This window comes from Pan troglodytes, chromosome 9 (assembly GCF_028858775.2).
Source record: "Pan troglodytes isolate AG18354 chromosome 9, NHGRI_mPanTro3-v2.0_pri, whole genome shotgun sequence".
NCBI lineage: Eukaryota > Metazoa > Chordata > Mammalia > Primates > Hominidae > Pan > Pan troglodytes.
In genome coordinates, this window is record NC_072407.2 from 70,497,451 (window position 1) to 70,510,470 (window position 13,020).

The window sequence follows — 13,020 nt, forward strand, 5'->3', positions numbered from 1 at the left end:
TTAGCCAGGATGGTCTCGATCTCTTGACCTCATGATCAGTCCACCTCAGCCTCCCAAAGTGCTGGATTACAGGCATGAGCCACTGCGCCTGACCAAGATCCTGTCATTTATAACAAAGCAACAACATGGATGGAACTGGAGGTCATTATGTTAAGTGAAACAAGCGAGGCACAGAAAGAGAAACTTCACATGTTCTCACTTATTTGTGGGAACTAAACTTTTTTTTTTTCGGGATGGAATCTTACTCTGTCACCCAGACTGGAGTGCAGTGGCGCAATCTTGGCTCACTGCAACATCTGCCTCCCAGTTTCAAGCGATTCTCCTGCCTCAGCCTCCCAAGTAGCTGGGACTACAAGCGCCCACCACCACGCCCAGCTAATTTTTGTGTTTTTAGTAGAGATGGGGTTTCACCATGTTGGCCAGGCTGGTCTCAAACTCCTGACCTCGTGATCCACCCGCCTCAGCCTCCTGAAGTGCTGGGATTACAGGCGTGAGCCACCGTGCCCGGCCGGGGAGCTAAAAATTAATACAATTGAACTCATAGAGATAGAGAGTAGAAGGATGGTTACCAGAGGCTGAGAAGGGTAGTGGGTTTGGGGGGTGAGGTGGAGGAGGGATGGTTAACGGGTACAGAAATACAGTTAGATAGAATGAAGAAGATCCGTATTTGGTAGCACATCAGGGTGACTGGAGTCAACAATAATTTATTGTACATTTAAGAATAAATAGGCTGGGCGTGGTGGCTCATGCCTGTAATCCCAGCACTTTGGGAGGCCGAGACGGGCGGATCACGAGGTCAGGAGATCGAGACCATCCTGGCTAACACGATGAAACCCTGTCTCTACCAAAAATACAAAAAAAAAAATTAGCCGGGCACGGTGGCAGGCGCCTGTAGTCCCAGCTACTCACGAGGCTGAGACAGGAGAATGGCATGAACCCAGGAGGCAGAGCTTGCAGTGAACTGAGATCATGCCACTGCACTCCAGCCTGGGTGACTGAGGGAGACTCCGTCTCAAAAAAAAAAAAAAAAAGAATAAATAGGAAAGTATAATTAGATTTTTTTTGTAACACAAAGGATAAATGCTTGATGTGATGGTTACATCATTTACCCTGATGTGATTATTATACATTATATGCCTGTATCAAAACATCATGGCTGGGCGCGGTGGCTCAGGCCTGTAATCCCAGCACTTTCGGAGGCTGAGGCGGGCGGATCACGAGGTCAGGAAATTGAGACCATCCTGTCCCACATGGTGAAAGCCCGTCTCTACTAAAAATACAAAAATTAGCTGGGTGTGGTGGCGCGTGCCTGCAATCCCAGCTACTCGGGAGGCTGAGGCGGGAGAATCGCTTGAACTGGGAGGCGGAGATTGCAGTGCGCCGAGATCACGCCACTGCACTCCAGCCTGAGGACAAAGTGAAACTCTGTCTCAAAAAAAAAAAAAAAAAAAAAGTTTCATGTACCCCTAGGCTGGGCGGGCACGGTGGCTCACGCCTGTAATCCCAGCACTTTGGGAGGCTGAGGCGGGCGGATCGCTTGAGGCCAGGGATTCAAGACCAGCCTGGGCAACGTGGCGAAACCCTGTCTCTACTAAAAAAACAAAATAATTAGCCAGGCATGGTGCGTGCGCCTGTAATCCGGCTACTCAGGAAGACTGAGGCAGGAGAATGGCGTGAACCCGGGAGGTGGAGCTTGCAGTGAGCCGAGATCATGCCACCACCCTCCAGCCTGGGCAACAGAGCGAGAATGCATCTCAAAATAAATAAATAAATAAATAAAATAAAACAAACAAAACACACACACACACACACACACACACACACACACACCAACACAAAGACCTGGAAGAAGTGCCTGGAGAGAGTCTCCTGGCCTCCCAACAGGACCCCAAAAATTGAACCCTTGATCAATGGGGCTGGATGTGCAGAGGTGGTGACAGCCCAGGGAGGCTGGGTCTCCTGAACCCGCCTTTCCTGCCCACGCAGTCAGCTGGGGAGAGTGAGGGGCTCATCCGCCGGCTGCCTACCCTCTGCCAAGTACATCCTTCAGTAAGTGCCTGAAGCGGGCACAGCCCTGCCCTTATGCCACTTATGCGCTGGGAGACCCAGAGATTAGTCAGGTGTGGCTCCTCCCCTGCATTTGCTCCAAATCCCGGAGACAGCGGGGTTCCAAAGCCATAAGGAAGCATTGTTCTAAGGTACCCTAGAGCCCAGAGGGCCGTCATATTCACACGGGAAGCCAGAGGGGGCTTCTTGGAGGAGGCAGCGTCTGAGCTGTGTCTTAAAGGAGGAGGTGAAGTTAACCTGGCTTATTTAAACTTCACAACAGTCCAGCCAGGTAGGGGGTGTTCCCAGAATCTACTTGAGGGAACTGAGGTTTGGGTAAAAAGAAGCTAAGCCAACATTTTTTTTTTGTGCATCCGTTTAATCATTTATTTATCCAATACACGTTACTAACTGGCTACCAGGTGCTACTCAATGCGGCCAAAAAGGCATGTACCTTCTCTCCAAACCCTCTCACCTCTGCAGTGACAGCCACTACTCCCCAAGTCTCTGTCACCCCTCACTGAGCCCTGAGGGGTCTCTTGTATAATGGGCTCCCTCCCCACCAACCAGAGCAGAGATGGGTCCTTTGCTCAGCTCAGCCTTCCTCCAACCCCTCATTCCAGAATGGGTGTGGGAGCTTCCTGCCTGCCCTGGGGCACTGAGGCAGCATCGCCCGGGCAGTTGAAGAAAGTCCATGTTGCCAGTTTGGCTATTTCCACTGCCGGGGAGGCCACCGTGGGAGGTCTTGTTCCTGAGAAATGTGGGTGGTTAGGACGGTGGCTAGGGCTTGGATCCCACTCAGCCCCTGTGAGGTTCCCTCTCCTGGGCCACTCGGCTGGCAGCCTCTGGACCTCCTGGTTGGGCCACACCTTCAGATGCCACCGGGGAACCCCCTCACTGGCCTCTTTTCTGTGGTCCTCTCCCAGAGTGCCACAGCTTGATCTCTCTCCTTCCAAATGTCCTCTTCTCTCTTTCCCCATAGGCTTGACGGCAGCCCTAGTTGTTAGTAACTCAGCGGCTTCACTTTCTCCCAACACTCAGGCTCCCAACCATCCTTTATAGGAAGGGAAATACCTGCTTCCCAAGCGGGATTGAATCTTAATGCAGTGAAGAAGAAAGAGAAGCAGAAGAGCTCAGTTTCCACGTTGAAATGGGCCGACCCCTCATATCCTACATGAGCCCGTAGCTGGCCTCTCCCGTCCAGCCTCAACACCTCTTGACCTGACCTGGCCTGGGCTCCTGAACACCAGCCAAGCCCTTCCTGGCATGTCCTCTTCTGGGGCAGCCCCTCTCCAGCCCGTGGATCAGCGCCAGCCTGGGATGGACTGTGCCCTGGTGACATAACAAAGGGAAAGACAATACGGCATTTTTCCCTTCAAGTTGAACTTCTTGTTTTTTTTTTTTTTTTCAGACAGAGTTCCGCTCTTCCACCCAGGCTGGAGTACAGTGGCAGAATCTCGGCTCACTGCAACCTCCGCCCCCAGGTTCAAGTGATTGTCCTGCCTCAGCCTCCCGAGTAGCTGGGATTACAGGCGCCCGCCACCACGCCCAGCTAATATTTGTATTTTTAGTAGAGATGGGGTTTCTCCATGTTGGCCTCAAACTCCAGACCTCAGGTGATCCGCCCACCTTGGCCTCCCAAAGTGCAGGAATTACAGGTGTGAGCCACACACCCGGCCTGAACTTCTTCAATTTAAGCTCTTCTTTATTCAGAGCTAGTTTTTCCTGTGTTAGTGTATGTGTGTGTTAGCATGTCCTTTCTTTTATGAAATTATGATAATAGTAAATACTTAAAAAAAAATCATTACAGAATTGAAATTGGGGGCCGGGTGCGGTGGCTCATTCCTGTAATCCTAGCACTTTGGGAGGCCAAGGCAAGCGGATCACCGGAGGTCAGGAGTTCAAGACCAGCCTGGCCAACATGGTGAAACCCTGTCTCTACTTAAAACACAAAATTAGCTGGGCGTGGTGGTGTGTGCCTGTACTCCCAGCTACTCGGAAGGCAGAGGAAGGAGAGTCGCTGGAACCTGGGAGGCAGAGGTTGCAGTGAGCCAAGACTGTGCCACTGCACTCCAGCCTGGGCAACAAAGCAAGACTCCATCTCAAAAAAAAAAAAAAAAAAAAAAAAATTAAAATTTGGCAGCTCTGATTCTGTTCCCAAAATTTAAGTCATGATAGCCAGGTGATGGGTGCGTGAGCATGCAGCCTGCTCTTCTCTCTGCTTTTGAATATGTTTGAAACTATTCAGTTACATGTGTGTTTTTTTAATAATTTGTTATTAATTTTTGCAGGTACATAGCAGGTACATATATTTATGGGGTTGTTTTTTTTTAAAGTCTAGATGGATTGAAAAGTTGAATATTAATATGAAACATTAAACTACAAAAGGATCAGGAGGAAAGACAGAAGGTGGTGATCCCTGAAATCTAGACGTTTTAGGGTAGAGACGTCAATCTGTGTAGAATGCAAAGCTTCTAAGTCATTCCTCTGTTTAAAGCCTGTCAGTAGCTCCCCATGGCTCTCAGGACCCAGGCTGAGCTCAGATACCTCCTCCTCCAGGAAGTCCTCCCTGACTTCAACCTTCTGGTTAGGTTAGAAGCAAACCATAAGTGGAGACCTTAGGGGCCCACTTACGTTGGGCAAGGTACTGTATGATTTCATTATAATGTATATGGCCCTGTGACCCACCTCAGAGTCAGGGATGGAGGAGCCTGGTGCAGATACTGGCAAATCCTTTGATGATGAGTGAGTATAGGGATGCAAGTGTCGGTGGGGGTGTTGGGTCCTCCCTGGGCTCCCCAGCAGGGAAGGACGGATGGGAGCCCAGCCCTGGCTGCCCCCTCCTGCCCATGGCCCAGCCTCCCTCTCAGGCACCAGCCAGTCCCAGGACTCTCTGCAACCTTTCCCGGGCTCCTTAGTCCAGCTCCAAGCTGCCCCTCTGGCCCTGTGCTACACCTGGTGCTCCCTGCTCTCGCTTCCAGCCATCTTCTCTAGAGTATGGCCAGCCCTTCTTCTGCCCGGAAGCTTTCCTTGGCTTCCATGGTCTGAGCATAAACCCAGGTTCCTCCGCCTGGCTTCCAAAGCCTCCATGGTCCCTTCTGCACCTGCTTCTCGTGCTGTTGCCCCAGACCTGAGATCAGCCCCACCCTGCCTTCCACGGGGTGTGCTCCTTCCACCTTGCTGCCTCGGCCTCTCTCCCTGGTATGGCCGCTCCCGCCCTGCCCAGGTGATCAGCCTGTGAATCCCCTCCCTAACCCCCGCACAGAGCACACCTCCCAGGCTGGCTTCCGGCTTGACTATGTTCCTCCATGCCTCTCTGAGTAGCAGGATCAATGTGAGAAAGGTCTGCCCTGTCTGCAGCCTCCCCAGAAGCACAGTACTTTTCGTGGCGCGTACACGGGCTGGTAGATACAGTTGTCCCTCTGTATCCGTGGGAGATTGCTTCTGGGACCCCCAAGGATTCTCAAGTCCCGTATATAAAATGGCTTAGTACAGTTAACAACGGAGATGTGTTCTGAGAAATGCATCGTTAGGCAATTTTGTCCTTTGCAAACATCACAGGTATACTTAGCACAAACCCAGATGGTCTAGCCTACTACACACCTGGGCTATATGGGATAGCCTATCGCTCCTAGACTACACATCCATACAGCATGTTACTGTGCTGAATACTGAAAGCAGCTGTAACACAATGGTAAATATTTGTGTATCTAAACATAGAAAAGATCCAGTACAGCTGGGCGTGGTGGCTTACGCCTGTAATCCCAGCACTTTGGGAGGCTAAGGTGGGTGGATCACCTGAGGTCAGGAGTTCCAGACCAGCCTGGTCAACATGGTGAAACCCCCATCTCTACTAAAAATACAAAAATTAGTGGGACATGGTGGCATGCACCTGTAATTACAGCTACTGGGGAGGCTGAGGCAGGGAGAATTGCTTGAACCCAGGAGGCAGAGGTTGCAGTGAGCTGAGATCACCCCATTGTACTCCAGCCTGGGCGACAGAGCAAGACTCCATCTCAGAAAAAAAAAAAAAAAAAAAAGTCCAGTACAACTACAATATCATAATCTTATGAGACCAGTCTTTTTTGTTTTTATTTATTTATTTATTTTTTGAGACAGAGTTTCGCTCTGTCGTCGAGTCTAGAGTTCAGTGGTGCAATCTCGGCTCACTGCAAGCTCCGCCTTCCGGGTTCACGCCATTCTCCTGCCTCAGCCTCCTGAGTAGCTGGGACTACAGGCGCCCGCCACTGCGCCCGGCTATTTTTTTTTTCTTTTTGTATTTTTAGTAGAGACGGGGTTTCACCGTGTTAGCCAGGATGGTCTCGATCTCCTGACCTCGTGATCCACCCGCCTCGGCCTCCCAAAGTGCTGGGATTACAGGCGTGACCGCGCCGGGACCTCCTGTGGATTTTCATGGGACTCTGAGAGGCGCCTCAAATCCATTTTGGAATAAGGCAGGTTATTAGCATGGGGTCTAACCGTGGGCTGTCTCGGTGTCCCGGGCTGGCTCTTGGGGCGGGGGTCCTGATGTCCGGGACCTCGGTCCTACCTGGGAGGCACAGATATGGCGGGGAACGGGAAGCCCGGGGGAGCATTTAGAAGCTCGTGTGCACACGGAAACCCTGTCTCTACAAAAAATTAAATTAGCGGGGCCCAGTGGTGCGTGCCTGTGGTCCCAGCTACTCGGGAGGCTGAGGTGGGGGGACTGCTTGAGCCCAGGAGGTGGAGGCTGCAGTGAGTCATGATCACCCCACCGCACTCCAGCCTGGACAACAGAGCAAGACCTTGTCTCAAAAAAGACCCCAGGCCAGGAGCGGTGGCTCACCCCTATAACCCCTGCACTTTGGGAGGCTGAGGTGGGCGGATCACCTGAGGTCAGGAGTTCGAGACCAGCCTGGCCAACATGGTGAAACACCCGTCTCTTCTAAAAATACAAAAATTAGCCGGGCATGGTGGCGTGCGCTTGTAATCCCAGCTACACGAGAGGCTGAGACAGAACTGCTTGAACCTGGGAGGCGGAGGTTGCAATGAGCTGAGGTCGCACCACTGCACTCCAGCCTGGGGGACAACAGGGAAACTCCGTCTCAAACAAAACCAAACCCCAAAAGTTCTCGTCTAAATCCTTCCCCCAGGACAAGGGCACTTATCTCTTGGCGGTGCGTCACAGGTAGGGATATTCCGCGATCCCTCACCTTGACACCGCTACGAGGACAGCCACCTCTTTCGGGTAAAGAGACCGCAATGGGAAATCATTCTGATAAAATTCCCCTGCGGCGAATGCGGGCATCGATCCCGTTACCTCTCACATACTAAACGAACGCTTCTCCACTTAAGCTGATTCCCTAGCTCGGCCTAACCTTTGCAGCCGGCGCATATTGTGGCTCACGTCACCACCGGTGTCCCCCGCCGCCCCCGCCCCGCCCGGCCAGCTCGCCACCCTATTGGCTCCCTCACGGCTCCGGCTCCACGGCCATGATTGGCTTGGCTCAATTTAGTTTTAAAAAGCATTGGCCACTCGGATTGGTGGTCCGAAGCGTCCGTCAAGCGGAGGACCTGCTGTTGCTACGGCGTAGGGGGACCCAGCCAGGTTTCTCCCCGTTTCTGATTTGTTTCTCAGGCTCCGGGGTCCTAGAGGTTCCGGATCCGTCAAGTCCATGGGAAAAGAATGCGCCCCTCGCGCTTGACTGACGAGGCTTGCGGGCCAATCGGAACGGAGTCAAAGGAGCCGCTAGGCGATCCAATAGGTAGTAGGGGGCGGGAGAGAGGGGCCAATGAGCCTGGAGCTGGGGGCGGGGACAGGGCCGCGATTGGCTGAGAGGCGGCCAGAGGGAGGGCGGGGGGAACTCAAGGCCTGCTTGATACGTCCGCCATTTTGGGCGCTTCGCTGATGGTGTCGGTGAGCGCGTTTCCCGCCTGAGCGCAACTAGCGGCGGGTCGTGGGCACCTCCAGGTAATGGGGGTGGGGGAGGCGCCGGAGCAGGCCGCGGCGCGGGGTGTGCGAGGCGCGCGGGCAGGCGCGGGGCCCCTCCACCTGGGCCTCGGCGGCTCAGGGAGGGAACGTCCCGGCCCCTCTCCCCTCCCCCCCCGGAATTCGTCGCTCCGCGGGCCCGGGAGGCGCGGCGCCGAGTCCTTCCCGGCCGCTCCCCGTCCGCTCCTGTTAGCCGGGGGCCCCGCCAAGACGGGCGCCGGGAGCGGGACGCGGTCGGGGCGGCGAACTTTGTGCCTCGTTGACGTTCGCGGCCTGGCGCGGCGGGCGGGCGAGGCGCGCCCCTGACCCGGCTCTGGCTCCAGCCTTCCCGCCCGCCGGCCGCGGCCCGCAGTCTCGCCCCTCCCCGGCCCGCGCCCGGTCTCCGCTCCCGCTGGGCCTCCCGGGGGCCTCGGGGAGCGCGTCAAGTTGAGGCAGCAACTCGCCGTCAAGAGTCGCGAAGACCATTGTTGGACTCTGCTCTTCGGGAAACAAGTTTTGTGGGTTTCTGTTAATTCGCCGCAGAGTCATCGGGATCCACACCAGCCAGTTCCGAGGCTCCCAGTACCCTTCCCAGTGGCTTTTTAACTCCTGTGAGGTGGCTTGTATGTAAACTGTCTCGAATGCCTCCCTGGTGTATTTGAGCCGGGGGTGGGGGGGTGGGTGGTCCTTCTTGTGGCTTGAAGTCCCTCCCTCTTAAAGAAGCCCATTCACTGTTTACTTGGAGGTGTTTCCTGTTGAGGTCCTGCTGGCTGTGATCACAATTTGGACTTTTTAATTATAGGTGAACGGGATGGGTCTTTGGATGTACCTCCGTGCCCTGACGTTTCAACCGCGTGACTTAATGTCATTTTCCTGGTACTTCACATTTTCTCTGTGGGGCTTTGGGTCTGTTTTGCTTTTATGGGAGGGGGTGCTTGACAGGCGTTCCCTTTCATCCTCGCAGCACTTGTTGACGGGGTGGTGTCCTTTATTCGTGGGACGTTTACTTTGATTTTGTCCTCAAGGTCATGTTGCAGATAGGCTTCAAGGGGGACAGGGACTCCAGGTTTCCAACCACCGAACTGAGCAAGTGTATGAGACCCAGTTATGGTGGTGGTTGGGTTTTCCTCACTGTGGAGTGGAGTCAGTGACCACTTTTTAGCTCTGTGACCTTGGGCAAGTTACCCAGCTTCTCTTTTTTTTTCTCTGTAGTATGGGAATAATAATAAGTGTCCCAGCCATAAGTTTGTCAGGATAATTGCCCTAATACATGTAAAACAGCTAGAGCCGTGCCTGGCACATAGAATCACCTCAGTGGCTGATTAGTGGTTAGGCTAGTTGATGGCTATTATTGTTTAATTTAAATTTGATTTTTAAATGTTTAGGTACTATTGGGAAGTCAGATGAGCATTTGAGTCCCGAATCTTGGTGACTGCCTTTAGAAAGCTATGTGTAAGACTCAGTTGGGCCGAAAAAGTAAAATTATAAGTTATTTTAATTTTTTCAGAACAGGGGTTTTGACCATTCCTTAAATTAGGAACATTTACCGGAGTAATTAATGAGTAGTAGCACCTCATAATGTTTAAAGAGATGGTTAAATACAGAAAAGCCCATCACAAGCTTAAGTCGGGCTTTATTCCTCATGTGCTTTTGGATACTAGTTTCTGGGTGACTGCCACCCGAATCAGTAACTAGGGTTTCTTAGTGTAGTCCTCCTTGTTACTGAAGACTGTAAGGGTGCCGTGGATTGCAGTATTCTTCAGCAAAGATAGTTTGGGAAATAGCTTTTGTCCTGGAGGGATACTTTGGAAGGTATTCTCCACTTCAGCATGTCTGGTCAGGGAGTCTAGAACATTGAACAAAATGCCTGCACTCAGTCAGAAATAAACTCACAATCCTTTACCGCTTGCCCGATACTCTCCTCCATGGTGCTCGAAACCTTGCGTGCACCTTCCCCTGGTATTGTTGTGTTTACTTGGGACTTGGTTTGCTGTATTGGAGATGTGTGTTTTGATGGACTCAGTCTTAAGTAGAGATGAGTATCTTGCTGGTGGAACTTAAGGACAGGAAGAAGATTGTTTTCGGTTTAGAAGTCTAGCCTTTGTGTAAAGTATAGCAAAGCAAAGTCAACAAGCAAAAAGTTGTTAGTTTCAATGAACTAATTGAGAATTTGAGAATCAGACCATAGCTGAGCAGAAAATGAATAGAAGTAACATTGACAGGATGAGGTTGCCTAGCTTTTTAAGATAAAGCTTTGGCCGGGCGCGGTGGCTCACGCCTGTAATCCCAGCACTTTGGGAGGCCGAGGCTGGCGGATCACTTAAGGTCAGGAGTTCGAGACCAGGCCAACATGTGAAACCTTGTCTCTATTAAAAATACAAAAATTAGTCAGTCATGGTGGCGTGTGACTGTAATCCCAGTTATTTGGGAGGCTGAGGCAGGAGAATCGCTTAAACCCGGGAGGCGGAGGTTGCAGTGAGCCAAGTCCAGCCTGGGAGACAGAGTGAGACTCAGTCTCAGGAAAAAAAAAAAAAAAAAAAAAAAAAAAAAAAAGATAGGGCTTTGCACCTATTTGGTAGAGAGATTATGTGCTTGTTACAAATAAACATCTCTTTAAAACAAGTGTCACGATCGGTATTTTATTTCTATGACAACTTTCATCGTCTAGTTCTATATTTTCAGTATTTGAGAGGCAGCCTCTGTGTGTGTTTGTGTGTGTGTGTGTTTTGGTCTAAAATTTTACAATATTTTACTAAATAAGAGTAAATGATAGTGAAAATAAAGCTCTTCTATCTGCTCAACTAAAACTCAGCATTGACTTGGTCCTTAGAAGTTATGGTCTGCACCCCAGTGTTGGCTGCTACTTTTTCTAATGTTGTACTGAAAAAAAGATCTGGCCTCTTGGCTTTAAACAGCTTTCATATTTCTTTCCTTTCTTAACTTCAAATGATTGTTTTTTGATTTACTCTAGTTCAAGAGTTCTCAGTTGGGGGTGGTTCCCCCCTCACCCCCCAGGAAACATTTGGCAGTGTCTGGACATATTTTTGCTTGTTACACCTCTGGGAGTGGGCAGTGTGCTTCTGGAGGGTAGAGGCCAAGGATACTGCTAAACATCCTACAGTGTCCAGCATAGCCTCCTCCCTGCCCGCCCGCAAAAGTATCCAGTCCCAAATAGCAACACTGCTGAGGTTGAGAAATCCTGCACTTAGATAGATGTGAGACTGGCCTGCATTAGAATAAGCCTGCATTAGAATAATTAGAAATTTTTTAAGACCATGGATGTTGGACTCCACCTCTGGAAATGGTGGGATTGAGAATCTTATTAATTTTTTTTGAGATGAGTCTAGCTCTGTCGCCCAGGCTGGAGTGTGGTGGTGCCATCTCTGCTCACTGCAACCTCTGCCTCCTGGGTTCAAGCAATTCTCTGCCTCAGCCTCCCGAGTGGCGGGGATTACAGGCACCCGCCACCATGCCCGGCTGTTTTTTGTATTTTTAGTAGAGATGGAGTTTCACATCTTGGCCAGGGTGGTCTTGAACTCCTGACCTCGTGATCTACCCGCCTCGGCCTCCCGAAGTGCTGGGATTACAGGTGTGAGCCACCATGCCCGGCCACGAGAATCTATTTTTTTGAAGCTTCTCAGACAATACTGAAATGCAGCTGAATTTTGGAACCACTGTTTTACACCACAGGTTTAGGGACTGTTTGTGAGTTAAGGGTTCCTTTCGGTGATCTGTGAACTTGGTCTTTGCAGTACCTAGATCCTGCCTTGGAGATTATTTAGTAGTGGGGATTATTTAGATGGTATACTTAACCATTTTTCAGATGCCTGAAGACTGAACTTTAGAAGCATTTGTTAAATAAATTGATTTTATAAAATATCTTAGGACTTTTTTTTCTTAACCTCGTGAAAATACATTACCATACTGTGCTGAAACTAAGCAAAATTCTTAGATATTTAGAGTTTGCTTCTGTGCTGAATAATCTTACACTACTGTAATTTTTGAGTTAGTATCTTTTGCCCTCCTTTTGTCAGTCAGCAGTCAGGTCTGGTTTTAGATGCCAGCTTCAACTTTTTTTTTTTTTTTTTCGGAGACAGTCTCACTGTGTCACCCAGGCTGGAGTGCAGTGGCATGATCTTGGCTCACTGCAACCTCCGCCTCCTGGGTTCAAGTGATTCTCCTGCCCTAGCCTCCTGAGTAGCTAGGATTACAGGTGCGTGCCACCACACCTGGCTCATTTTTGTATTTTTAGTAGAGATGGGGTTTCACCATGTTGGCCAGGCTGGTCCCGATCTCCTGACCTCAAGTGATCCGCCCGCCTCAGCCTCCCAAAGTGCTGGGATTACAGGCGTGAGCCACCATGCCTGTTTTTTGTTTTTGTTTTTGTTTTAATAAAGACCTATTCCCAGAGAATTAGCCCTGGATCAGTTTACCAGTTCTGCCCATTGAGGGCACAGATAGGCATACAGTATGCTCAGCCTTTAACACAGTGATCCTGCCCACTGGTAAGTTGGACTCTTCTGTGCCCTAGACTCTGATCCCAGCAGAGAAGTGTTCTTTTCTCCTGGGGAGATGAGATGCAGTGGTAGAGAGAAGGGTAGATCTTTTTTGCTCATATTAAAATTTAGATTATCTACTTTATGGAATGGAAGAATATTAGGAAAACTATAAATTTTTAGCAGCTAAATGTTAATATCTGAAGTTACAAAAGGTCATGGAGGCATTTTCTTATTCTTCATCCTGAAATTCGGCCTGTGCCTATGTTGAGAACTACCAGTGACCTCCATCTACTTCTAATGTCCATTTATTTCATCATCAAATACATTAATTGAGTCCTTACTCTGCTAGGAACTGTATTAGGGATTCACTGATGAACAGGCCCTTAAGGACCTGCAGTCTAGAGGAAGAGGCAAACAAGAGACGACAAAGCTGTTAAGAATTGTACATGGTGTCAGTGGGGCCTGGGAGGAAAGAGCTTCTGTTTGCTGGTCAGTTGGTTGATTTGTTTAAACTTTGGGTGGTTGAGA

The 13,020-nt window shown here is 50.4% G+C and overlaps 1 protein-coding gene across 50 annotated transcripts in view; it reads left to right on the forward strand.

Moving 5' to 3' along the window:
• The first annotated feature begins 7,882 nt into the window (after window positions 1–7,882).
• PPP6R3 (protein phosphatase 6 regulatory subunit 3) overlaps window positions 7,883–13,020 on the forward strand; it is a 153,984-nt gene continuing 148,846 nt past the window's right edge. For 25 of the 50 annotated variants that reach the window (XM_009423583.5, XM_024347285.3, XM_054661475.2 and 22 more), the window contains exon 1: window positions 7,908–7,996. The gene's annotated coding sequence lies outside the window, so the exon portion shown is untranslated. Of the gene's footprint in view, window positions 7,997–8,431; window positions 8,617–8,683; window positions 8,870–13,020 lie in introns of those variants that run through there. The other 25 variants (XM_009423582.4, XM_001173705.7, XM_054661477.2 and 22 more) reach the window with 5 other exon arrangements.